Here is a 24686-nt window from a genome sequence, read left to right as displayed (position 1 = left end):
TTTCTCCTTTGCCTTTCACTTCTCTTCTTTTCTCAGCCAGTTGTAAGGCCTGCTCAGACAACCATTTTGCCTTTTTGCATTTCTTTTTCTTGGGAATGGTTTTGATCACAGCCTCCTGTACAATGTTACAAATCTCCATCCATAGTTCTTCAGGCACTCTGTCTATCAGATCTAAACCCTTGATTCTGTTTGTCACTTCCACTGTATAAATTGTAAGGAATTTGATTTAGGTCATATCTGAATGGTCTAGTGGTTTTCCCTACTTTCTTCAATTTTAGTCTGAATTTTGCAATAAGGAGTTCATGATCTAAGCCACAGTCAGCTCCCAGTCTTGTTTTTGCTGACTGTATAGAGCTTCTGTTGCAAAGAATATAATGAATCTGATTTCAGTATTGACTGTCAGGAAGCATTTAACAAGAGGCTTCCTGTGTGCTGTTTTGGATCTGTCAGGAACCTTCTGGCCCTTATTAATTACTGAATATTCAGGAATTAAGAGGAGAGGCACGCCTTTCCTGGGGCTGAGGAATCCAGGCATTTCTCATTACGGTGATAAGTACCCTCTTCCTTTTTATGAACTATACGGTAAAAAGTGATTGTTTGCAACACTCTCTTTGATAGGGATTGTCTTAAGTTTTGTATATCTGGAATTTTAATCTTTATCTTTGCTGAGAATAACTACCTTGTAAGACAGTATATATGCCCACACCATGTTGATTAAAGCATCTTTGCTCCATCAGAGCTTGGGTCCCCGTGTCTGTCTTTCTTTCTTTCTTTCCTTCCTTCCTTTCTTTCTTTCCTTCTCTGTCTCACTCAGGCTAATTCCTTGGGTGCAGAGGCCCGCTGAGCTCACTTTCTTGGGCTTCTAAGACCCTCTCGAGAAGGTGCACTGTGCCTTCACCCCACTCAAGAGGGCGCCTGGTGCCTACGTGCAGCAGCGCGAGCTCTTCTAAGAACAGGGCTTTATTGGCTTTCCGCGTAAACCAGGGGCTATCAGCCTCTTCCTCTCTCTTACTTTCTTATCTTCAACTCCGGGCCACCAGGTTCTGGTTCATTAAAGGACCAACAATTGACCATCTGGTGATGTCCATGTGTAGAGTTGTCTTTCGTGTTGTTGGAAGAGGGTGTTTGCTATGACCAGTGTGTTCTCTTGACACAACTCTGTTAGCCTTTTCCCTGCTTCATTTTGTTCTCCAAAATCAAATTTGCCTGTTAATCCAGGTATTTCCTGACTTCCTACTTTTGCATTCCAGTCCCCTATGATGAGAAGGACATCTGTGTTTTGGTGTTAGTTCTAGAAGTTCTTGTCAGTCATCATAGAACCGTTCAGCTTCTTTAGTGTTAGTGGTCGGGGGGCATAGACTTGGATTACTGTGATATTGAATGATTTGCCTTGGAAATGAACAGAGATCATTCTGTTGTTTTTGAGATTGCATCCAAGTACTGCATTTTGGACTCTTTTGCTGACTATGATGGCTGCTCCATTTCTTCTAAGGGATTCTTGCCCACAGTAGTAGATGTAATGATCATCTGAGTTAAATTCACCCATTCCAGTCCATTTTAGTTCACTGATTCCTAAAATGTCAATGTTCACTCTTGCCATCTCCTATTTGATCACTTCTTTTTTTTTTTTTTTTTTTCTATTTGATCACTTCTAATTTACCTTGATTCATGGACCTAACATTCCAGGTTTTTATGCAATATCATTCTTTACAGCATTGGACTTCACTTCCATCACCAGTCACATCCACAGCTGGGTGTTGTTTTTGCTTTGGCTCAGCCTCTTCATTCTTTCTGGAGTTATTTCTCCACTCTTCTCTGGTAGCATATTGGGCACCTGCCTACCTGGGGAGTTCATCTTTCAGTGTCATATTCTTGTGCCTTTTCATACTGTTCATGAGGTTCTCAAGGTAAAAAGACTGAAGTGGTTTGCCATTGCCCTCTCCAGTGGACCATGTTTGTCAGAACTCTCCACCATGACCTGTCCCTCTTGGGTGACCCTGCAACACATGGCTCATAGTTCCATTGAATCAGACAAGGTTATCATCCATGTGATCAGTTTGGTTAGTTTTCTGTGATTGCAGTTTTCATTCTGTCTGCTCTTTACAATTTCTTGCATTTTCTTTACCATGTGCACGTATCATTTATTTAAAACTTAATTCAACATTTTTGAGAAAGAAATATAATCTATCATTATTTTACTCAGTCCATTATGAATATTATTGCTTGGACATGTGATTGCCTAAGAATATGTGATTGTCTAAACACAGCTGGAAGAACAGTCTCCATCATAAAATGACCTGCAAAGGGCAGTCCAAGAGAATGGGGCTTGTAATACATAATGGTGTTGCTAAGTTGAAACTTTATTAAGAAACGTAGATGGGAAAGAAATATAATTAAAAATAGAAATGAAAATAGGGTAGAAAGATGCAGTTCAACAGTGTCCTCTAGAAAATCGATCAAGAGTTTGTAGGTATTTACAAGAGAAGGCTCTTAGGTATTTACCCAGGAGAAGAGTTACTGGGTAGGGTGGTAATTCCGTGTTTAACTTTTTGAGGAGTTGCCAGGCTATTCTCACATCAGCTGCAGCACTTTACATTCCTAGGAGCAATGTGTTAAGATTCTAATGCCTCCACGTCCTCATCAACACTGGCTATTGTGTCTTTTTTAATAACAGCCACGCCAGAGGGTGTGAAGTGGTACACTGTGGTTTTGATTGGCATTTGATACAATGATGGCTAATGATGTTGAGCATCTCTGCATGTGCTTATTGGCCTTTGGAGCTGGACTTCAGCCTGGAGGCAATGGTAAGATTTCAAACTGCTTTAGACAAGGGAGTGATCTTACCTGATTTACTTTTTAGGAAATCCCTCTTTGGGTTTCAGGGGAAAAGGGACAGAAAGTGAGTCTATTATTTTCCAGGTGAGAGAGGGCAAGCAGTAGAATGAATAGGATTGGGAGAGCAAATTGGGGAGGAGTTGAGCGTGTCCCAGTTTAAAGAAGTCTGAATTGATTTCCACAGCCTCTGTGACTGTTTTCTGGATTCCTCTTTCAGACCTTAATCTCCTGTAGGGCAGGGACAAATTGATTCATTCATATTGCAAAACTGTATTGTGTTCCTACCCTGTGCCTGCATTGTTCCAAAAACTTGGGATGCTTCATGGATGAAACAGAGATCCTGGCCTTGTGAAGTTTGCATTCTAGCAGGGATGAGTGGGTTATTATTATTGCCCCATACCAAATAGTCATGGCTGATACCTGTCCAAGGACCTGACGAGGATAGCCTCCTGTGACCTCACAAATGCCCACAAATGTCTTGTTCTGTAAAACCTATGAGGTTGATGATGACGCCCCTGTGTGAGAGATGTTGATGTGGAGTGGGAAGGCTGTGGATACATGCTAACTCGAGCCCCTATGGGCTGCTGGTGTAAGTATTTGTCACGTGTGTATTTAGGACCAAAGCTGGCACAGGACAGGGCTTCCCAGGTGGCACTAGTGGTAAAGAATCCACCTGTCAGTGCAAGAGATGGGTTTGATCCCTGGGCTAGGAAGATCCCCTGGAGTAGGCAGTGGCAACTCACTCCAGTATTCTTGCCTGGAAAATTCCATGGACAGAGGAATCTGGAGGGCTGCAGTCTATGGGGTTGCAAAGAGTCAGTCTGAGCATGCATGCTCCCTAGAACAGGACAGGGGAGTGGGGAGGAAAAAGGGGACCCCAGTGTCTGCTTAAGAATTCTCTATCCTCAGCCACTCAGTGCGGGCCCAAACATGCACACCCACCAGCAACACCAATTTCTAAATATCTTCATAGTAATAACAGCAAATACTTCAGTGGCTCTTCCAAAGTGCTAGACACTCTTCAAGTACCCTACAATAATTTTTAAGTGTTTTGTAAATTGTATTTACAGACTCTATTGCTTACAATACAAATTACAACTATTCATTCATTTAATCCCCACGACATCCCCATGACATAGACATTATTATCATTCAATTGTACAGATGAGGAAACCGAGTTCACTCAACCCTCCAGTGTCTGAGCTGGAGCTAAAAACACTTCTAACCCCATGCAATACTGCCTCCAAGAGGAGGTCTGGAAAATGCCATCTTCCTGCATCTCGTGACATTTCCACTGATGCCTCATGTAGTTAGCTGGCCCCCTGGACCCCCTTATGGCTCCAAGCTAGCAGCAACCTCCAATTGGCCTAGTGGGAAGAGAACTAAATCAGCAGTCAGAACTTCAGAATCTGGTGGTAGGTCCACTCTTAAGAGGTGTGTGGGAAAAAAGTGAAAGTGAAAGTCACTCAGTCATATCTGACTCTGAGACCCCATGGACTATACTGTCCATGGAGTTCTCCAGACCAGAGTACTGAAGTGGGTAGCCTTTCCCTTCTCCAGGGGATCTTCCCAACCCAGGGATCGAACCCAGGTTTCCCACATTGCAGGCGCATTCTCTACCAGCTGAGCCGCAAGGGAAGCCCAAGAATACTGGGGTGGGTAGCCTATCCCTTCTCCAGCAGATCTTCCCGACCCAGAAATTGAACCAGGGTCTCCTGCATTGCAGGCAGGTCCTTTACCAGCTGAGCTATGTGCATCTTTGGGTAAAAATCCACCTCCCTGGGTTGTCTCCCCACCCGGCAAGAAGGTAGCTGTAGGGGTGTCTCGTGGTCCCGCCATCTCCAGGGAGGGGGCTGAACAAGGACCTGACTCCTGGGGGTGGGCAAGGTCCTCAGCACAACCCAGTCTGATCCATGGCATCAGGCAATCAGAGAGAGGACAGTGTCTGCGGTTGAACTTCAAGAAGGTACCATTTCAGAGGTCAAAAATAGAGGCATAGCAGCGAGTCAGAAAGTCCTACCTGATGCCACAGCAGCTGCTGCAGTTTGTGGCCTTGTGGGTGCTGAGCCCAGAGCAAAACATCTTATAAAGGACACTCACTTGTCTCCACATGGCATCTCAGAAGCGGGGATGCTGAGACGTGGATCAGGGAGGCAGAGGGTGGATTTGACCTGGGTCTGCTGGATTCCAGAACCCGCAGCCCTAACCACTGGGACTGCCCAGCAAAAGACGCACAGCCGGGACCCTGAGGCCTGAAAGCCTTGCTCAGAAAGCCTTGCTCAGTGGAGGGTCCCTGCCTGCCTCTCTCCCTCTCCCGTTGGGAACACAACCTCACAAGCACCATCCAGATCCAGGGGCTCCGTCACCAGCATTCACCTGCCCAATTTCAGAAGATGCTTTCACAGTTTATAAATCCACACTGCACCCCTTCTGTGTGCCAAGAAACAGATGAACAGGTGGGTCCTAGTCCCTGCCCTCCAGAAGCCAAGGACAATGAGAGCCATTAAATCTGGGGAGCAAGAGAGAGGACCCCCGCAGCCTTCCCACAGGAAGAGCCTTGATTGTGGGGCAGATTGGGATGAAACATTTGGCCCTGGCTACCCTGTTGAAATAATGCCTCTCTCCAAAGCAGGCAGCTGTGGGCACCTCGTCTGCCAACAAAACTGGCAGAGTCAGGCAGTGGGGCAGGAGCCTGAAGCTTGGGCAGCCTCTGCCTAAAAAGACCCCATTTCCAGAGGACCCAACACCTCTGCTCAGATTCAGCTTGCTGGGATTCCAATCCCAAAATAAGAGGACATCTCTCCACACCCCCGCCACTGAGCACTGACCTGGAAGTTCAGACCATTGATTAAACCATGGGCAGAATTAGGGGCTCTACTGAGATGAGCCTTCTCCCCACATTCCCCATCTGACATGTCCTCTGGACACCCTGAGAACAGAGCAGATGCCATTATCTAGGGGTTGAGGGGCCATGATCTGGCTGGATCTTTAAAATTGCCACCACCTTCAGCATTCCCAAGAATCCCACCCTCACTCTATGATTACCTGGTGCAGAAGAGCTCTGGTTTATGCCAAGAAAGAAACAGGTGGGTCGACTTGTTGAGAAGGTCGTGCCTCAAGGAGCGTGTTCCAGTTTGGATCCCAAGGCTCTGGGTGGGAAGTCGGGGGTGTGAGCAGAGGCCGTGGGGACCCAGCTTCTAGAACAGGGCAGCTCTCGTATCCTCCAGCCTCACCTGGAGCCTCAAGGCCTCCTCTGTCCAGCTCGTGCCTATAAACACCTACGGGAGGCTGGCACCTCTCCGCCTACTCACCTGCTCCGGGAGTGCAGGACCAGCCTTGACCTAGTTAGGATGCTGCCTCTCATTAGTCAGGAAGCAATCTGTCTAGTTCTCTCCACAGCCTTGCTGAATCAGAATGAACCACAGGAAGCCTGAGCCAAGCTCACCCCTTGAATGAAACCAGGGCCCGGGAGGGTCCGGAAGGGCAGCAAAAGGGAAGCGGAGGGGCTGGATCTTGGGAGGACACAGCTTCCCTTGGGGCTCTGCGGCTGGGTGAGTGGGACCTCCTGACCTCTTGGGACCTCAGTTTCCTCCTCTGAAAAATTAAAGCAAAAATAGCACAGTGGGCTCCAAGCCGCATGAGTGCAGACCGTACCCCTCATGGGCTACCACCACCCAGAATCCAGAGTGTTTCTGGATGGACCTAGAGATCTTCAGACTGCATGAAGTCAGAGGGAGAAAGACAAGTATCCTATGATTTCATTTACAAGTTCAATGTTTTAAAAAACAGAAGTGCAAGTGGACTTATCCACAAAACAGAGTATAAAATAGAGTTATAAACGTAGGGCACAAACTTATGGTTCTCAAGGGGTAAGGGAGTGGAGAGGGATAAATTGGGAGATTAGGATTGACATATACATGCTACTACATATAATATATAAAATATATGAAGTGTGTACGTATTTAGTCGCTTCACTTGTGTCCGACTCCATGGACTGTAGCCCCCCTCCTCTGTCCTTGGGGATCTTCCCGACCCAGCAATCGAACCCACGTCTCTTATCCCTTGGTAGCTCAGTTGGTAAAGAATCTGCAGCTGATAAGGAATGCAGGAGACCTCAGTTCGATTCCTGGGTCGGGAAGATCTGCTGGAGAAGGGGTAGGCTGCCCAATCCAGTATTCTTGGGCTTCCTGACTGGCTCAGACAGTAAAGAATCCTCCTGCAATGTGGGAGACCTGGGTTCAATCCCTGGGTTGGGAAGATTCCCCTGGAGAAGGGAATGGCTATCCACTCCAGTATTCCGGCCTGGAGGATTCCATGGACTGCGTAGTCCATGGGGTTGCAAAGAGTCAGACACAACTGAGCAAATTTCACAGCTCATGTCTCCTCAATTGCCATTAGCACCACCTGGGAAGCCATTTATATATTATGGGGAGCCATAATATATAAACTTCATATAAAATATATAAAAATACAGATATATATTAATCAATTCAGTTCAGTCATTCAGTCATGTCCAACTCTTTTTGACCCCATGGACTGCAGCACGCCAGGTTTCCCTGTCCGTCACCAACTCCTGAAACTTACTCAAACTCATGTCCATTGAGTCAGTAATGACATCCAACCATCTCATCCTCTGTCATCCCCTTCTCCTCCCGCCTTCAATCTTTCCCAGCATCAGGGTCTTTTCAAATGAGTCAGTTCTTCGCATCAGGTGATCAAAGTATGGGAGTTTCAGCTTCAGCATCAGTCCTTCTAATGAATATTCAGGACTGATTTCCTTTAGGTTTGACTGGTTGGATCTCCTTGCAGTCCAAGGGACTCTCAAGAGTCTTCTCCAACACCACAGTTCAAAAGCATCAATTCTTTGGTGCTCAGCCTTCTTTATAGTCCAACTCTCACATCGATACACAACTACTGGAAAAACCATAGCTTTGACTAGATGCACCTTTGTTGACAGAGTAATGTCTCTGCTTTTTAATGTGTTGTCTAGGTTGGTCATAGTTTTTCTTCCAAGGAGCAAGCATCTTTTAATTTCATGGCTGCAGTCACTATCTGCAGTGATTTTGGAGCCCAAAACAATAAAGTCTGTCACTGTTTCCATTGTTTCCCCATGGATTTACCATGAAGTGATGGGATGGAATGCCATGATCTTAGTTTTCTGAATGTTGAGCTTTAAGCCAACTTTTTCACTCTTCTCTTTCACTTTCATCAAGAGGCTCTTTAGTTCTTTTTCGCTTTCTGCCATAAGTGTGGTATCATCTGCATATCTGAGGTTATTGATATTTCTCCCAGAAATCTTGATTCCAGCTTGTGCTTCCTCCAGCCCAGTGCTTCTCATGATGTACTCTGCATATAAGTTAAATAAGCAGGGTGACATTATACAGCCTTGAAGTACTCCTTTCAAAATTTGGAACCAGTCTGTTGGTCCATGTCTGGTTCTAACTGTTACTTCTTGACCTGCATACAGATTTCTCAGGAGGCAGGTCAGGTGGTCTGGTATTCCCATCTCTTGAAGAATTTTCCACAGTTTATTGTGATTCACACAGTCAAAGGCTTTGGCATAGTCAATAAAGCAGAAGTAGATGTTTTTCTGGAACTCTCTTGCTTTTTAGATGATCCAACGGATATTGGCAATTTGATCTCTGGTTCCTCTGCCTTTTCTAAATCCAGCTTGGACATCTGGAAGTTCATGGTTCACGTACTGTTGAAGCCTGGCTTGGAGAATTTTGAGCATTACTTTGCTAGCAGGTGAAATGAGTACAATTGTGCAGTGGTTTGAACATTCTTTGGCATTGCCTTTCCTTGGGATGGAATGAAAACTGACCTTTTCCAGTCCTGTGGCCACTGCTGAGTTTTCCAAGTTTGTTGGCATGTTAAGTGCAACACTTTAACAGCATCATCCGTGCATATAATGTATAAAATAGATAAGTAATAAGGACCTACTGTATAGCACAGGGAACTCTACTGAATACTCTGTAATAACCTATGTGGGAAAAGAATCTAAAAATGATGGATATATGTAAATATATAACTGAGTCACTTTGCTTCGCACCTGAAACTGACACAACACTGTAAATAAACCAGACTCCAGTGAAAAAAAATTTTTAGACAAAGAGCATTTCTGATGCATCACTGATGAGCCATCAATGCCTTTCATCAGTTGAGTGAATGGCTGGTGCCACCTTCCCAGGCAGAGCCGATGATGTGAGGATTACATGTGAAAAGTCATCCACATCTCTTAACCCAGCATCCGGCATATGGCAGGGACCCGCTAGATGCTAGTGCCAGGCAAGGAGCACTTTCCTTCTGTACCCACTGCAACCAAGCCTAAGGCTCCATGGGCCATGAAGATGAGTCATTTGCTGGCCCACAGCCAGAAGATATAGCCCTTATCACCCCAGTTCATAACCATTGTGGGGGAGGCTGCAGGAATTAGAAATGTCAAAAGGCAGCCCCATTCAGTTCAAAGTGCATTTCTTGCCTCAGTCTAGATCCGGGGTGAGGGCAGTCTCCCTAATGTGTTCCCCCTCCCTGCTCTGGACACAGGCCTTTCTCAGCATCTTTAGCTCAGAGTCAAGTGCAGACATACCCTGTCACCTCTCTCCTGGGAGGTCAGCTCCCCCTGGGTGATGGTTCTGGGCCCTCTTGTCCCTGCTCTGGTCTAGCCTCTCGTTAGTTCTCAAAGGCACGGTCACCTGGCTTCAAAGTTTATCACTGAAAGCCCCACCCAAAATCCAGCCTACATGAAGGCCCAGTGAACTCCCACCTCCAGCGCTGACTCACTCAACCCAACATCCATGAATCCCCTTGAAGTGGATGCCTTTACGTTCCTGTTTTTCTCCTGCTAATTCATCGGGCTGCAGAAGGGGTTCTTTTAAAGTGGGTTAAGTGCAGGAGTAATGACTCATTGCAGAAACTGTGACATATCAATAAAATGGGATATTGTTGCTTAGTCACTCAGTCATGTCTGACTCTTTTGCTACCTCATAGACTGTAGTCCGCCAGGCTCTTCTGTCCATGGGATTCTCCAGGCAAGAATTCTGGAGTGGGTTGCCGTTTCCTTCTCTGGAAGGTCTTGCTGACCCAGGGATTAAACCTTTGTCTCTTGCACGGGCAGGTAGATTCTTTACCACTGAGCCACCAGGGAAGCCCAAGGCACCAATTAATTAAAATCAAGCCTTGAAGACTAGACAATGTGTGAGTTAATGCTGGGATGATGTAAAGTATAAAAAATAGGATACATGACAGCATATAAGGTAGGATCCCACTTTTGTAAATGTGTATATTGTCTATTCAAAATTAATATTAAAAATAAACAAAAACCCTATGAAAAATATGTATTGCTACCCTGCTAAAACTTAGCATGGTACTTGGAATAAAATAGATATTTAGCAAATGTCTGTTGAATGTAGAATGAATAAATAAATATTTTCAGTAATTAATGTTGACCAGGAGGATGACAAATGATGTTTATTTACTTCTTTGTACTCTTTCAGGCACACATGGATTTTGTTATTAGGTTAAAAATAATGGTAAGTACTAAAGTGAAAGGCTTTAAATGTGGCTGGATAATGCCTATTAACTTCATTCTGGCCAGATCATCAAGTAGAGAAATAGGCTTTCAAAAGGGCCTAAAGAACCTGTGAAAATGGACTTGACTCAGCATGCAAATTCAGCTTACATTTGGCTCCAAAGGACCGACTGATGAAGTGTTCAAAGTATTTGTTCAACACATCTCGTGTAGCCAACACCACGCTCACTTGGGCAGGAGATGGAGAGGAAGTTCACAGAGATGCTCCCAGAGCTCCGAGGGCTTATTATTTATGTGAGGGAACCAGTCGAGCCCACAGGAAACAGAGGCCAGTGAAGACAGGGGCATGGTGGTGGCAGGCGGACTGTGATGGTGGCAGTGATGAAGAGTGAGGGGAGAGGCGAGGACAGGAGAAGCCTTGGAGACTTCCTGGGCCTGGGCTGGGCCAGGAGGAGGGAGATGTACAAGGTGGAGCTGGAACATCTCAGCAGGAATGCACAGAGCACCCAGTGGGTTCCCCCACTGGAGAAGGTGGGAGAGGATGCCTGGAGATGAGCTTGTATGGAGACAGTGGGGCGGGGAGGGGAGGGGGTGGGCACCCGGCTTGGCAGGGCCATCAGGGCTTGGAATGTAGTCTGTTTTCTCTCTGCTGGCTTTCATGATTCTCCTCTATCTTTAATGTTCTGCAGTCCCAGTATGGCTTGTCCAGGTGTGAATTTATTTACCTCGTCTAGGACTCAGCACACTTTTTCAAATTCAGAACGTGTGTCTTCAGTTCTGAAAATCTCTCAGTCATTAATGCTTTGAACACTGCCTTTTCCCACTCTCTCTCGTCTCCTTCAGAACAGCCTATTAAATGCAAATTGAGTTTTCTTGATTTAGTCACCAAATGTCTTTTGACTTATTTTTCACATTTTTCATCTCTTTGCCTCCTGGTGCTTTATTCTGTGTGATTTTCTCAGATATACCTTCCAAATTACTAAATCTAAAATCGTGTCTAGCTAAGATTTTTTTAAATGCAATATTTTTTATTTCTGTGGTTTCTACTTAGTTCTTTGGATTCACTTTTTAAAAAAATTAATTTCCTCAGCACTAAAAAGAAATGAACTAACAAACCTTTGAAAAGACTTGGAGGGACCTTAAATATATATTACTAAGTGAAAGCAGCCAGTCCGAAAAGGCTATATACTGTACAATTCCAACTATGTGACATTAGGGAAAAGGCAGAATAAGGAGACAGCAGAAAGTGCAGTGGTTGCCAGATCTCACGGAAATGGGGGTAGGTAATGAATGGGAGAGGCATCCATGATTTTTCATGGATGAAAATACTCCGTATGATATCATATGATGGACATATGTCATTATTCATTTGTCCAAGCCTATACAAAACCAAGGATAAACTATAATGCAAACTATGCACTTGCGGGTGATTATGACGTGTCAGTGCCGGTTCATCAGTTATAACAAAGGTCCTGCTCTGGGGAGCTGGGAATGTTGATAATGGGGGAGGCTGTGCATGTATGGGGGCCAAAAGCCATATGGGAACTTTCTGTACTTTCCCCTGGATCTTGCTGTGAACCTAAAACTTCTCTGACAAGTAATGTCTTAACTTTAAAAACATGATTTTTTATTCTTATTTTATAGATTTTATTCCTTTATCTCTTTAAGCACCTAAGGATACTTATTTTTTAAGTCTTTTATATTCTAGCATTCCATTTCCTCATGGGTCAACTCTCTTATTGCTGTGGGATACTTTCCTTCATATTGGACTTCCCCAGATATTTTATAATGTTTGTGTGTGAGCTCACCCTCAGTGGGAATGATCTTTTGGCTGTGGTGGTGGAGTTGCTCCCACTGGTGCCCCAGATTGTGAACACCTTCCCTCGTTGTCCCTACGTAAGTCTCAAAAGTTCACGGTTTCTCAACTTTCTTTCTCAGTTTCTGTCTTAGGCTTTCTGTTCTCTGTGAGTGGTGAAATTTTGGGCTATATGTACAAAACCAAATTACCCTCAGTTTCTAGAGGATTTTATTTCTATTCATGGCCTGTACATTTAAAAAAAAATTTCTTAGCCATAATTTCTGTCTAAACTTCTTGCTGTGTTCAGGTCCAAAGGTTTTGATTCTTATCCCCTCATAGCTGTTGAATTAAAAGACAAACATATTTCCTGGCGATGGAAGTAACAGTCCCTAAAAAATGATATCTCTGAGGTAGATATAGAATGACTTAAGAATAACTTATTTATTTAAGGCACTGGAGATGAAAGATTATTTCTCTTTCTTGCTCTTGGGACCAAATATATATTTATATCACATATATATGATTTTATATTTTTTCCAGCATTTCTGTGTGTCTAGGAAATTTCATGTGATCTTGAACAAGCTACTAATATTTAACATCTACATGTCTGGCCTTATCATCATAGGACTGTAATGATGACTAAACAAGATAATTCATGTAAGGTGCCTAGAACAAAACCTGGCCTGAGGGCAATCCATAAATATTATAATAATAATTCCTGCTTCAGTTCATTTCTTTTTCTTGACCAGACCTGGCCACTCACCTCTATATACTTCAAATATTTTTTTAAATAACCACAACTTTTTTTTTAACCTCAAGCTTTTAAATTCCTCTCCCTTCCCCACCCCCAACAGCAAACTCAATACAGGAAGTTATTAACCTTAAAAGAAATTCTCTTACAATGAATTAAACTTACTATACTTGAATATTCAACTTATGCTGATGCACAATTATAATAATTACTTTAAAATAACTGGTTTATGATTACTAAATGATTACTGAATGATTTACCAAAAATTATTGCCCAGAAATCATGCAAAGATGGGCACAATAAAGGACAGAAATTGTATGGACGTAACAGAAGCAGAAGATATTAACAAGAGGTGGCAAGAATACACAGAAGAACTATACAAAATAGATCTTCATGACCCAGAAAACCATGATTGTGTGATCACTCACCTAGAGCCAGACATCCTGGAATGCAAAGTCAAGTGGGCCTTAGGAAGCATCACCATGAACAAAGCTAGCAGAGGTGATGGAATTCTAGGTGAGCTATTTCAAATCCTAAAACATGAGGTTATGAAAGTGCTGCACTCAATATGCCAGCAAATTTGGAAAACTCAGCAGTGGCCACAGGACTGGAAAAGGTCCGTTTTCATTCCAGTCCCTAAGAAAGGCAATGCCAAAGAATGCTCAAACTACTGCACAATTGCACTCATCTCACCTGCTAGCAAAGTAATGCTCAAAATTCTCCAAGCTAGGCTTCAACAGTACATGAGCCAAGAACTTCCAGATGTTGAAGATGGATTTAGAAAAGGCAGAGGAACCAGAGATCAAATTGCCAATATCCATTGGATCATCTAAAAAGCAAAAGAGTTCCAGAAAAACATATACTTCTGCTTTATTGACTATGCCAAAGCCTTTGACTGTGTGGATCACAACAATCTGTGCAAAATTCTTCAAGAGATGGGAATACCAGACCACCTGACCTGCCTCCTGAGAAATCTGTATGCAGGTCAAGAGGTAACAGTTAAAACCGGACATGGAACAACAGACTGGTTCCAAATCAGGAAAGGAGTACTTCAAGGCTGTGTATTGTCACCCTAATTTAACTATATGCAGAGTATGTCATGTGAAATGCCAGGCTGGATGAAGCACAAGCTGGAATCAAGATTGCCGGGAGAAATATCAATTACCTCAAAAATGCAGAAGATATCACCCTTATGGCAGAAAGTGAGGAAAAACTAAAGAGCTGCTTGATGAAAATGAAAGGAGAGTGGAAAAGTTGACTTAAAACTCAACATTCAGAAAACTAAAATCATGACATCAGGTCCCATCACTTCATGGCAAATAGACGGGGAAACAATGGAAATAGTGGGAGACTTTATTTTGGGGGGCTTCAAAATCATTGCATATGGTGACTGCAGCCATGAAATTAAAAGATGCTTGCTCCTTGGAAGAAAAGCTATGACCAACCTAGACAGCATATTAAAAAGCAGAAACATTTCTTTACCAACAAAGGTCCACCTAGTCAAAGCTATGGTGTTTCCAGTAGTCATGTATGGATGTGAGAGTTGGACTATAAAGAAAGCTGAGCACCAAAGAATTGATGCTTTTGAACTGTGGTGTTGGAGAGGACTCTTGAGAGTCCCTTGGACTGCAAGGAGATCCAACCAGTCCATCCTAAAGGAAATCAGTCCTGAGTATTCATTGGAAGGACTGATGCTGAAGCTGAAACTCCAAAACTTTGACCAACTGATTTGAAGAACTGACTCATTTGAAGAGACCCTGATGCTGGGAAAGATTGAAAGCAGGAGGAGGTGATGACAGAGGATGAGGTGATTGGATGGCATCACCAACTCAATGGACATGAGTTTGAGCAATCTCCAGGAGTTGGTGATTGACAGGGAGGCCTGGCGTGCTGCAGTTCATGGGGTCTCAAAGAGTTGGACACGACTGAGCAAGTGAACTGTACTGATTGCCCAGAAAACACCACAAAAGCTCTGGTCAAGGGCATCCCAGTTTTTGAAAGGGATTTCTCAGTGTCTTAGTCCATTCATGCTTTCTGTACACCATAGACCGAGGTGCTTATAAGGAACAGAAATTTATTTCTTGCTTTTCTGGAGGCTGGGAAGTTCAAGATCCAGGTACTCGTAGTTTGCTGTCTGGTGAGAACCCTCTTGGGCTTCTCAGGTGGCGCTAGTGGTAAAGAGCCCACCTGTCATTGCAGAAGACATAAAGAGATGCAGGTTTTTTCCCCTGGGTCAGGAAGATCCCCTGGAGGAGGGCATGGCAACCCACTCCAGTATTCTTGCCTGGAGAATTCCCATGGACAGAAGAGCCTGGAGGGCTACAGTCCATAAGGTTGCAAAGAGTCAGACATGACTAAAGTGACTTACATGCACAAGAACCCTCCCCCTGGTTCACAGAACGTCTTCTCTCTGTATTTCACATAGTGGAAGTGGCAAGCGAGCTCTCTGGGATCCCTTTTTAAGGACACTTGGGTTCCTCATTGGTAGAACCCTCACAACCTCAGCACCTCCCACAGACCCTATCTTCTATATCATCACATCGGGGAATTGTTTCCAACACATGAATTCGGGCTGGGGGGAGGGACAGATTCAATCTATGACACTCAGTTTCATCCCAAATACTTCCACAGTAGGGCAGTGGACAATGGTTAAAAAAAAAGAATGAAGAATTTAAAGTGTGTTGAACTGGAAAACTACCAAGAAATAGATACAGAGCAATATGTACATACTGTGGTCCTGCCTGAGTAAACAAAGGATATAGGGGTGTGTATGTGTGTGTGTATGAGAGAGAGAGGGAAATGGTATATAGAGAGAATGTTTCTAGAAGGATTCTGCAGGAAATTGTGAGCTGAGGTTATGTAAAATGTTTTGGAGCAGGGAAGTGACAGGTTCAGGACTGTATCCGCAGACTTGCATGGCATGCTGAGTGGACGTGGTGGAGAGGACTGGGAGGAACTGGGAGAGCCTGCAGCCTGGAGTCTGTTTAAAGGACACGCAGTGGTACAGCTGAGAGTTGACGGGGTCTAATCTGAAGCAGGGGGATGCAGCGGAGAAGGAAAAAAGAAACTGGATTCATTTTTGAGGGGCTTCCAGCAGTAGCCCCAGTGCCTAGGGCAGTACCTTCAGCCCATAGGTGCTCATCAATGTCTGAAATGAATGGTCTCCTGTATAGAAGACTTAGAACTCCAGCCCCTCTAGGCATCTGCTTGGCAACTCCAGACAGCATCCCGTAGGCCTTCTTCTCGGAGTTTGCTCACCCAACCCCGGACCCTGGGAGGCAGGGGCAGGAGGCAGGGTCCACAGGCAGGCGAAGCCAGGGCCCACATTTCTGTTGTGCCCTCTGGCCCTGCCCTCCTGGGAGTGTGGTGTCACTTCCTGTCCCACTGCCCTTGCTCCACCAGGCCCCCCACCAGCAGGACTGCAGGCACCTCTGAGCTGGCCTCTGTGTTTATGTGGCAAGGAAGAAGTGTCTCTAAAATGCTGAGGCCCTGGCCTCCCTTAGGACCTAAGGAGAGACAGGAAAACAGAACAATGAGAAAGAGGGGAAGAAGACAGCCAAGAAAATCAGATCTAACCTTACACTCAGGTATACTCTCAGTCATGCACACGCCTGCACCTGCCTTCATAACACTGTGTACTTAGGAGGAGCTTAAAATAGGTTTTCTGAATACATGAGACAGTGATAGAGAGAGAGCAGGAGAATGAGGACTCCCAGGAGGGTGGCGGATGAAGGAAAGAAAACAGATCCTCCTGAACAACAGACATTCCCCCAGACCCCACACATGTGAAAGCTCCACTGGGATCCTTTGGTCATTGAGGACAGTGAGGGGCAGAAGGAACAATTTCATTCATTCTGGTATCTGCTGAGCCTAATGTGGGATTTGGTTTATAGTGTCCTGCTCAAATGTTTGTTGAATAAATGAAAGGGTGTGTGGACGGATGGATGGGTGGGTAGGTGGGTGGGTGGATTGATAGGTGGGTCTATAGGTGGGTTGATGGATGGATGGATGAGTGATTGGATGGATGGGTGGGTGGGTGGATGGCTTGATGGATGGATGGATAAAAGACCAAGTCTATTTAGCTTTCAGAGGAAAAACTGAAACCATAATTTCACAGTAATCAGAGGGCTGTCATAGACAGCTTTCAAAGCCGGCCCTCAGCAATTCCTTTATCTTGGGATTCGTGCCTCTGTGTGACCCCCTAGGTCTGAATGTGGGCTGTACCTGATGACTTCCTCCCAGTGAGTAGAGTATTTTGAGACTGAAGGGATGTTACTTGTGTGTGCATAGACTACAAAGCCTATGACTTCTATCTTCTTGGACTCTGTTACCCACCCCAGAGACAAGCTGCCACAGAGGAGGGGCCCTTGTGGGGGCTTCGGGTCCACAGTCAGCGAGGAGCTGAGACCCTCAAGTTCAAGAGCCGGCAGGAACTGAATGCTGCCAGCAAGCTTGTGAACGTGAAGGGAGATCCCACCCAGGGGAGCTTCGAGATGTGGTCCACGCCTCACTGGCAGCTGGACTGCAGCCTGTGAGGGACCCTGAGCAGAGAACCCATCCAAGCCGTGCTCTGATGCCTGGTTCTCAGAAACCGTGAGGCTTCAAGCCACTACATCTAAGGTTAATCTGTTGCCAGCAATAGCTAATACAACGGCTGATTTGAGTTTAATTTAAAAATGGACATGATGACAATTAAACTTGACAGGTGATGGCAGTGGTTCAGAGCCCAGGTTTTGGTACTGATGAGATGGGGTTTGAATCCTGGATTCCCACCTTACTAGTTGTGTGGCTGTGGGCCAGATGATCAGCTTCTCTGGGTCTTTATTTCTGTGTCTTTAAAACGGGCATAATTCTCTGTGCATAGAGCTAGCACAAGGATTATATAAAACAACCGTGTAAAGTACCTAGCCCAGAGACTTCGCAGGTAGTCCAGTGGTTAAGACTCTGTACTCCCAAAGCAGGGGGCCTGGGTTCAATCCCTGGTCAGGGAACTAGATCCCACATGCCGCAGTTAAAATCCCACACATGGCAATGAAGATCGCATGGGCTGAAGTTAAGACCCAGGGCAGCAGAAAAGAAAAGTACTTAGCCCAGGACCTGTCACTGAATAGAAGGTTGCTGTTCAGTCGCTCAGTCGTGTCCAATTCTTTGCATGGACTGCAGCACGCCAGGCCTCCCTGTCCATCACCATCTCCCAAAGCTTGCTCAAACTCATGTCCATTGAGTCGGTGATGCCATCCAACCATCTCATCCTTTGTCATCCCCTTCTCCTCCTGCCTTCAATCTTTCCCTGCATCAGGGTCTTTTCTGATGAGTCAGCTCTTCACATCAGGTGGCCAAAGTATTGGAGCTTCAGCTTCAGCATCAGTCCTTCTAATGAATATTCAGGACTGATTTCCTTTAGCACTGGCTGGTTGGATTTCCTTGCGGTCCAAGGGACTCTCAGCAAATAGAAGGTAGCTATTAGCAACAATAACAGCAGTGGTAACAGTAACAGAGGAAGGTCCGGCATGAGGCAGCAAGTGTCCCTGCCTGGAAGGGATTGAGCTGAATCATGATGCCATGTGCAACCTTTTCCAGGTCTTAGATGGAGCGCTGTGGGGCTGCCTGGCCAAGACCGTGGGCTGGGGGACCAGCTGTCACAGGGCCACCAGGCTTACCTTGCGCCCGGGTGCGGCACCAGCTGCTCCTGGGCTTCACCGTGGACAGCGCCTTCCCTCCTGCACGGCCTCTGGTTCAGGTGCGGGGCCGCCACCCTGGCTGGGCCCAAGGGAGCAGGAAGGTAAACACCCAGGCAGGAAGTGATTGTCACGGGCACGGGGCCAGCGCGCAGCCAGGCGAGTCTGAAGGTCAGGAATGCTTCCCCAGGAGCCCCTTCCAGCAGAGGTCAGAGTCTCCGGCTGCAGGTTCTCGGGGAGCCGAGGAGTCCAAGAACAGCCCCCTGCTCTGAGACCCCGACAGGACACAGGACAGGAGAACAAGAGCCGTCCAGGGGGCTCTAACCCCCAGGAGCTCCTCACTGGCAGGTGAGCAAATGGTTTGAGTGTTTTGTTCTGTTTTGTTTTGTTTTGTTATGAGATGAAATGGGATGGAAAGCGGGCTGCAGCCAGGGCAGCACAGGCAAGGCCCCAGGCAGGTGAGTGAAGAGAGGCAAGCCCACTCACCCTTCATTGAGAGGGAGCTTCAAGAGAGAAAACAGCCCCGGGTCTCTCACTCACCTTGGCTTCACCATTCTCCCCTCTGGGACTCAGTTTAACCACCTGGGAACTGGGGTAATAACTCCTTCCGGGCTCCTCTCCTGTGAAGGCTACAGGAACAAGTGAGGTAATGAACATGACCAGCTGCAGAAGTTGTGGGATCCCGTGAGAAATGAACAAGGGAGCCCCTTGACCTGGGTTTGATCCCTGGGTTGGGAAGATCCCCTGGAGAAGGGAAAGGCTGCCCGCTCCAGTATCCTGGCCTGGAGAATGCCATGGACTGTATAGTCCATGGGGTCAAAAAGAGTCTGACACAACTGAGCGACTTTCACTTTCACTTTGATCAAGCACTACTAAGAATTCTAAGAATTAAGCATCTGAAGATGATTAAGAACTGCAACCACAGAACGTTAAACTAAGTGAGGGGTCCGTCTAAGGCCAGGGCCTCCTGTGACTGCACGGGTCACATGCCCGTGGCTCCAGCCCTAAAAATAACTGTGCATGTAAACTGTGAAGGGCTAAACAAACTGACGTGACTACATGCCCGAGGCTCGAGCCGCAGGGTCAGGGAGCACACGGGGGGAAGTCAGAGGGGAGCGCTGTCCCCAAGGCTGCTCCCCTGCCTCCGCACCTGCTGCTCAGGGTCCCATCTCAGAGGCCCCAGCCTCCCACCTGCTGAACTTGCACCCCTGGCCAGCATCCAGCCAGAGCCTGGTACAATTCAAAGGTATGAGGACACAGATTTCTCAGATGTGGCAATCAATGGGAGATTGTTCTTTTCAACCTTGATTTAAAGTTTCAGGTGGGCATTTGCAGTGACATGGATGGGTCATGAGGTTATTATACTAAGTGAAGTAAGCCCAGAGAGACAAATATCATTTGATGCTGCTTATACGTGAAATCTAAAAAAAAAAAAAAAAACAAATGAACATATATATGAAATAGAAATAGACCCACAGACATATTAATAGAAAACAAACTTATGGTTATACCAAAGGGGAAAGGAAGGGGAGTGCTGAATTGGGGATTAGTAGACACACACTACTACATATAAAGGAGATCAGTCCTGGGTGTTCATTGGAAGGACTGATGCTGAAGCTGAAACTCCAATACTTTGGCCACCTCATGCAAAGAGTTGACTCATTAGAAAAGACCCTGATTCTGGGAGGGATTAGGGGCAGGAGGAGTAGGGGATGACAGAGGATGAGACGGCTGAATGGCATCACCGACTCGATGGACATGGGTTTAGGTAGACTCCGGGAGTCGGTGATGGACAGGGAGGCCTGGCGCGCTGAGGTTCATGGGGTCGCAAAGAGTCGGACATGACTGAGTGACTGAACTGAACTGAACTACATATAAAATAGATAAACTGCAAGGACAGACTGTAGAGCGCAGAGTCAATATTTTATAATATCCTCTAAGGGGGAAGAAGCTGAAAACAACAGGTATATATTTATGCATAATGGAATCACTTTGCTGAACACCTGAACATTGTAAATCAATACAACATTGTAAATCAACTATACCTCAACAAAAAGGATTTAGCTTATCAATTACACCAGCAAAGAAAACCCCCAAAACATAAATTAAATTAAAAAGAGGCCTGGCGGCTCAGTGGGTAAAGAATCTGCCTGCAATGCAGGAGATGGGGGTTCGATTCCTGGGTCAGGAAGATCCCCTGGAGAAGGGAATGGCAACCCCCTCCAGTATTCTTGCCTGGAGAATGCCATGGACTGAGGAGCCTGGCAGGCTACAGGCCATAGGGTTGCACAGAATCGAACGTGACTGAAGTGACTTAGCACATATGCCAGTTAAATAAAATTTGGGATGTTCACAGCCCCTGGCTAAACCAGACTGGGACTTGTGACAGTTCTGCCGAGTTCTGACAATGGTAATTGGAAAAATGCCTATGGTGGGATTGTCCCAACATGCCTGCCCCCCATTGCACCTTTGTCCTCCCACACCTTCTCCTGCTTGGCTCTTGCTTTCAGATTGTCTCTTCCCTTTCCACTCCTGTCCTGGCTGCCTTGGCTCTCCTTAGCTTTGCAGCAGTAGAAACCAGGGTGTCTGGGAGGCATCTCAAGCTTTCTAGTCTGTGAAAACAAACAATAGACCATCTTCCTTGACCCCATCCTCAACTCTACCCCTTCCTGGGGTCCACCTTGTCTTGAAAACCCTCCCTGGAAAGGGCTCCCCACAGGAAAGGCAGGAGGTCATGTGATCAGAGATCACTGAAGGAGGAAGATCATTGCTTTAAGAACTTGCCCATGGGAGACCTCTCTGGCCTCCGTAAAGGCAGCCCAGGAAACTTACACCGGTGGACAAACCAGCCCAGAGACTCTGAGGAAGGAGGCCAGGTCGAGTCGCTGTGCCTGCTGGTTCCACCATTTACACTGTAGCCACTGTTTGTCTCAGCAGTTAGCGACCCACCAGACCCACATCAGACATCACAACTCCCAGGACGAGTCTTTCCTCCACATCCGAGAGCCTATCTCCTCCCTAAGTAGGGGTCAGTGCTGACGCTCTAAAGTTACCCCCAGCATCACCCTAGAGAGGCAGAAGTCCTTCCCTTGTTCTTTCATCAAATCATCGCAAGCACCTGGGGCAAGTGAGGCTTTGGAGAGGGGCTGGGGGCACACACGTTTCCAGGGCTGCCCTCAGGCTGGCAGAGGAGATCCAGGACAGAGGCTCCTCCTACACAAAGCGGGCACAGAGCGCCCCACCCCCAAATACAAGGACGGTTATGGCGTCGTGGGGTTGAGAGGTGTTTGGCCGACCAGGCAGGGAGTTACATCTCTGAGTCTGTGGGCTGTTTCTTTCCAGATCCCCCACTTGGCATCTTCAGGGCACTGCTGGGGCAGAGCAGCCAGGCTGCAGGAGGAATTTTCACCTTGGGCTCCCTTTCCCCAACTTTGGAGCCATCAAGCTCAGCAGATGGGGCTCTGCCTCTGGATCTACAGGACATGCCTAGGGAAGACTGTCAGCCTGACTCCTTTCTTTGGCCAGCAGAGGTTCTTGAAGCCCAGCTCCCCGGGAGACCAGACTGGGTCTGGGCAAAAACCTTGAGCACTAAAGAGGGGGCATATGTCTATAGCATCCCTTAGTGGGTTTCCTTTGGGAGAATGTCTCACGTGGTTGATTAATGACCTGGTGGTCTGGGAACCTGGGTCAGGCCATCTCTCAATCTTTCTACCTTAATAGGCCTTACCTTCTGAAGGGAAAATAATGGGGATCATCAGAGGGCTACCATCATGGAGGCCTGCATGGAGGAGGTGGCCTTTGAGCTGAGCATCACTAAACAACCTTACATCCCTTCTTAGTTATTCCACAAGAGCAGAAGAGCTGATGAGTACTGTTTCATATATGATGAAGTAAGTCTCTCTTGGAAAATAAAGTAGTCATTTTTTCACACTTAACCCTCATTGAATGTTGCAAGTTCTTTAAATAGCATTCTATTACATAGAACACATTCACAAAGAAGAGACAGCAGGGTTTCAACAAGGTGAAATGGGAGCCCTGCAGGGCCTGGGAATGGCAGAGGCAGAGGCACGAACCTGGGGAAGCAGGGGTTTTGTTTAAAGGATGCTGACAGAACAGGTTTGCTAGCGCAAAAGGAAGGTGGAGGGGGCTGGCCCCAGCCCATGAGGCCCAGACCTGGAAGGTCCCCCGGAGATCACAGCAGGGGTCTGTATGGCCAGCGTGTCTCAGGGGCACCCACTTCTCACTTCTGGACTCCAGCACTAGCTGGCTTTTGCCCCTATCACCTTTACTTCTGGCTGGAGGTTTGTGCAACAGTGCTGGTGTCTCCCATAGCCAGGAGCTCTGACCATCAGTTATCCAGGTCTTTGAGGAATTTAAAATGGGACGTTGATTCATTATTATTTAATGACTATGTTTCCTATCAGAAATAAACCCTTCAAAACCCAGGCCCTCCAGTGGACAAGCAGCTTGGACTATGCCTTAAAAAAGTCAGAGATGCTTGGGAGCCAATGGGGCAGGGACCAGCTGGGATGAGGAATGCAGGCAAGTTAGGCCTGAGGACTTGGACCCCTCGGCTCTGTCGGGAAATGACAAGGGTCGGTCCTGGGTGGCTGACTTGGGGAGCACCGTTCGATCCCACATGCTAGTCTGTATGACCTGCTAGTGTTCGTCTCTCAGTCGTGTCCAGCTCTTTGTGACCCCATGGACTGTAGCCCGCCAGGCTTTTCTGTCCTTGGAATTCTCCAGGCAAAAATATTGGCGTGGGTTGCCATTCCCTTCTCCAGGGAATCTTCCTGACCCAGGGGTCAAACCTGGGTCTCCTGCATTGCAGGCAGATTCCTTACCGTGTGAGCCGCCAGGGAAGCATTCGGGATGACTTGCTTATCTCCACGTTTCAAACCATCACAGCAGTGCGCTCCTTGCAGACTGACTCCCCAGAGAACCCCTCATTCAGCGGGTCAGCCTTTGCTGGCTTGTCCCGGGCCAGCAGCGATAAAATGTGATAGGATGATCAGAGCCGCTGCCCCTCTGCCAAGCTCCCCACCTTCACTCCAGGCCTGTCAGCTGCCCGCACCCTTCTACTGCTGTCCAAATAAGTATATAAAGAAAACCCAATTTCCTGTTCACAGCTGATTCATTTGTCATTCTTGAGCCAAAGCAGATTCCCATTAAATCCCACTAATGGGACAAAAAGCTTCCAAGTATTTTAAATTTATAACGCCTTGGCATAATGGGCTTTGTTTTTCATGGTGCTCTCTAGATGTAAATCTGCTCATAAAAGTGAGGACATCTATAAAGACATTTTTGCTCTCATCTGAGTGACAACAAAATTCCTGTGTGGATTCTTGAATGCTGGAGAAAAGCCCTCTTTTCTGCTGAGGTCCTTTTTAGGAAGTTAGCGTTGAACTTTAAAAATGATTTTGAGGTTCTTTATTTCTGGATTTAAAAGGCATCTGGCACGTTGACAATTTTTCCTGGTGCCTGAAATATCAGAGCCGTCCTCTGGCACTAACTTGCTACAATTTTCTGGCTTCTTTGGAACTGGTTCAGAGCCGAGATCAAAGCCATTTGCAGTTGGCTAATACGGGTTACAAGTCAAGGGTAAAATAGGAAAAGATGCCAGCTCGGGGTCAGAATGAAGCCATCTTGATGCTCAATCAAAGATAAACAGACCCACCTAAGCTATGCTTGCAAAAACATTATCAAAGCTGATTTGTGTATCCACTGGCGAAATATCACAGAAACTGCCAAAATAAAGAAGCATGGGTAGATACGCAGCATCTTTTAACAGGCTATGGAAGCCAAGGTGACATTTGTGTAACCACTGGGGCCCAGGCTGGATCAATGTCTACTTTTTATCTCTTTCTGAATTTTCTGTAATCTTATATGTCTGTTTTCTCGGGAAAGGCTGTTTGCTTTAAATAAGAATGTCCTAAATTAAAAGCAGTGAGAAGTAGTTTTGAAACGGTACTCTGAACCACTTTGCCAGAGCCAGGCTGCCTCCACCACTCATGGGCTGTGTGACCTTGGCTGAGGCAGTTAAACTCCCTGACCCTCTGAGTTCTCTACTGTGAAAATGGAGGACATGGGACA

The 24686-nt window shown here is 46.3% G+C and overlaps 2 protein-coding genes across 2 annotated transcripts in view; one reads left to right on the top strand and one right to left on the bottom strand.

Moving 5' to 3' along the window:
* The window catches only part of NEU2 (neuraminidase 2), a 34655-nt gene extending 15979 nt beyond the window's left edge, over positions 1-18676 (bottom strand). Inside the window, exon 1 of the mRNA XM_043878746.1 lies at positions 18576-18676. The gene's annotated coding sequence lies outside the window, so the exon portion shown is untranslated. The remainder of the gene's footprint in view (positions 1-18575) is intronic.
* A 121-nt stretch (positions 18677-18797) lies between these two features.
* The window catches only part of NGEF (neuronal guanine nucleotide exchange factor), a 120157-nt gene continuing 114268 nt past the window's right edge, over positions 18798-24686 (top strand). Inside the window, exon 1 of the mRNA XM_043877057.1 lies at positions 18798-18941. The gene's annotated coding sequence lies outside the window, so the exon portion shown is untranslated. The remainder of the gene's footprint in view (positions 18942-24686) is intronic.

Source organism: Cervus elaphus, chromosome 20 (assembly GCF_910594005.1).
Source record: "Cervus elaphus chromosome 20, mCerEla1.1, whole genome shotgun sequence".
In the NCBI taxonomy this organism is placed as follows: Eukaryota; Metazoa; Chordata; class Mammalia; order Artiodactyla; family Cervidae; genus Cervus; species Cervus elaphus.
The sequence above is the reverse complement of the archived record's forward strand: the minus strand, read 5'-3'. Positions and strand labels throughout refer to the sequence as shown.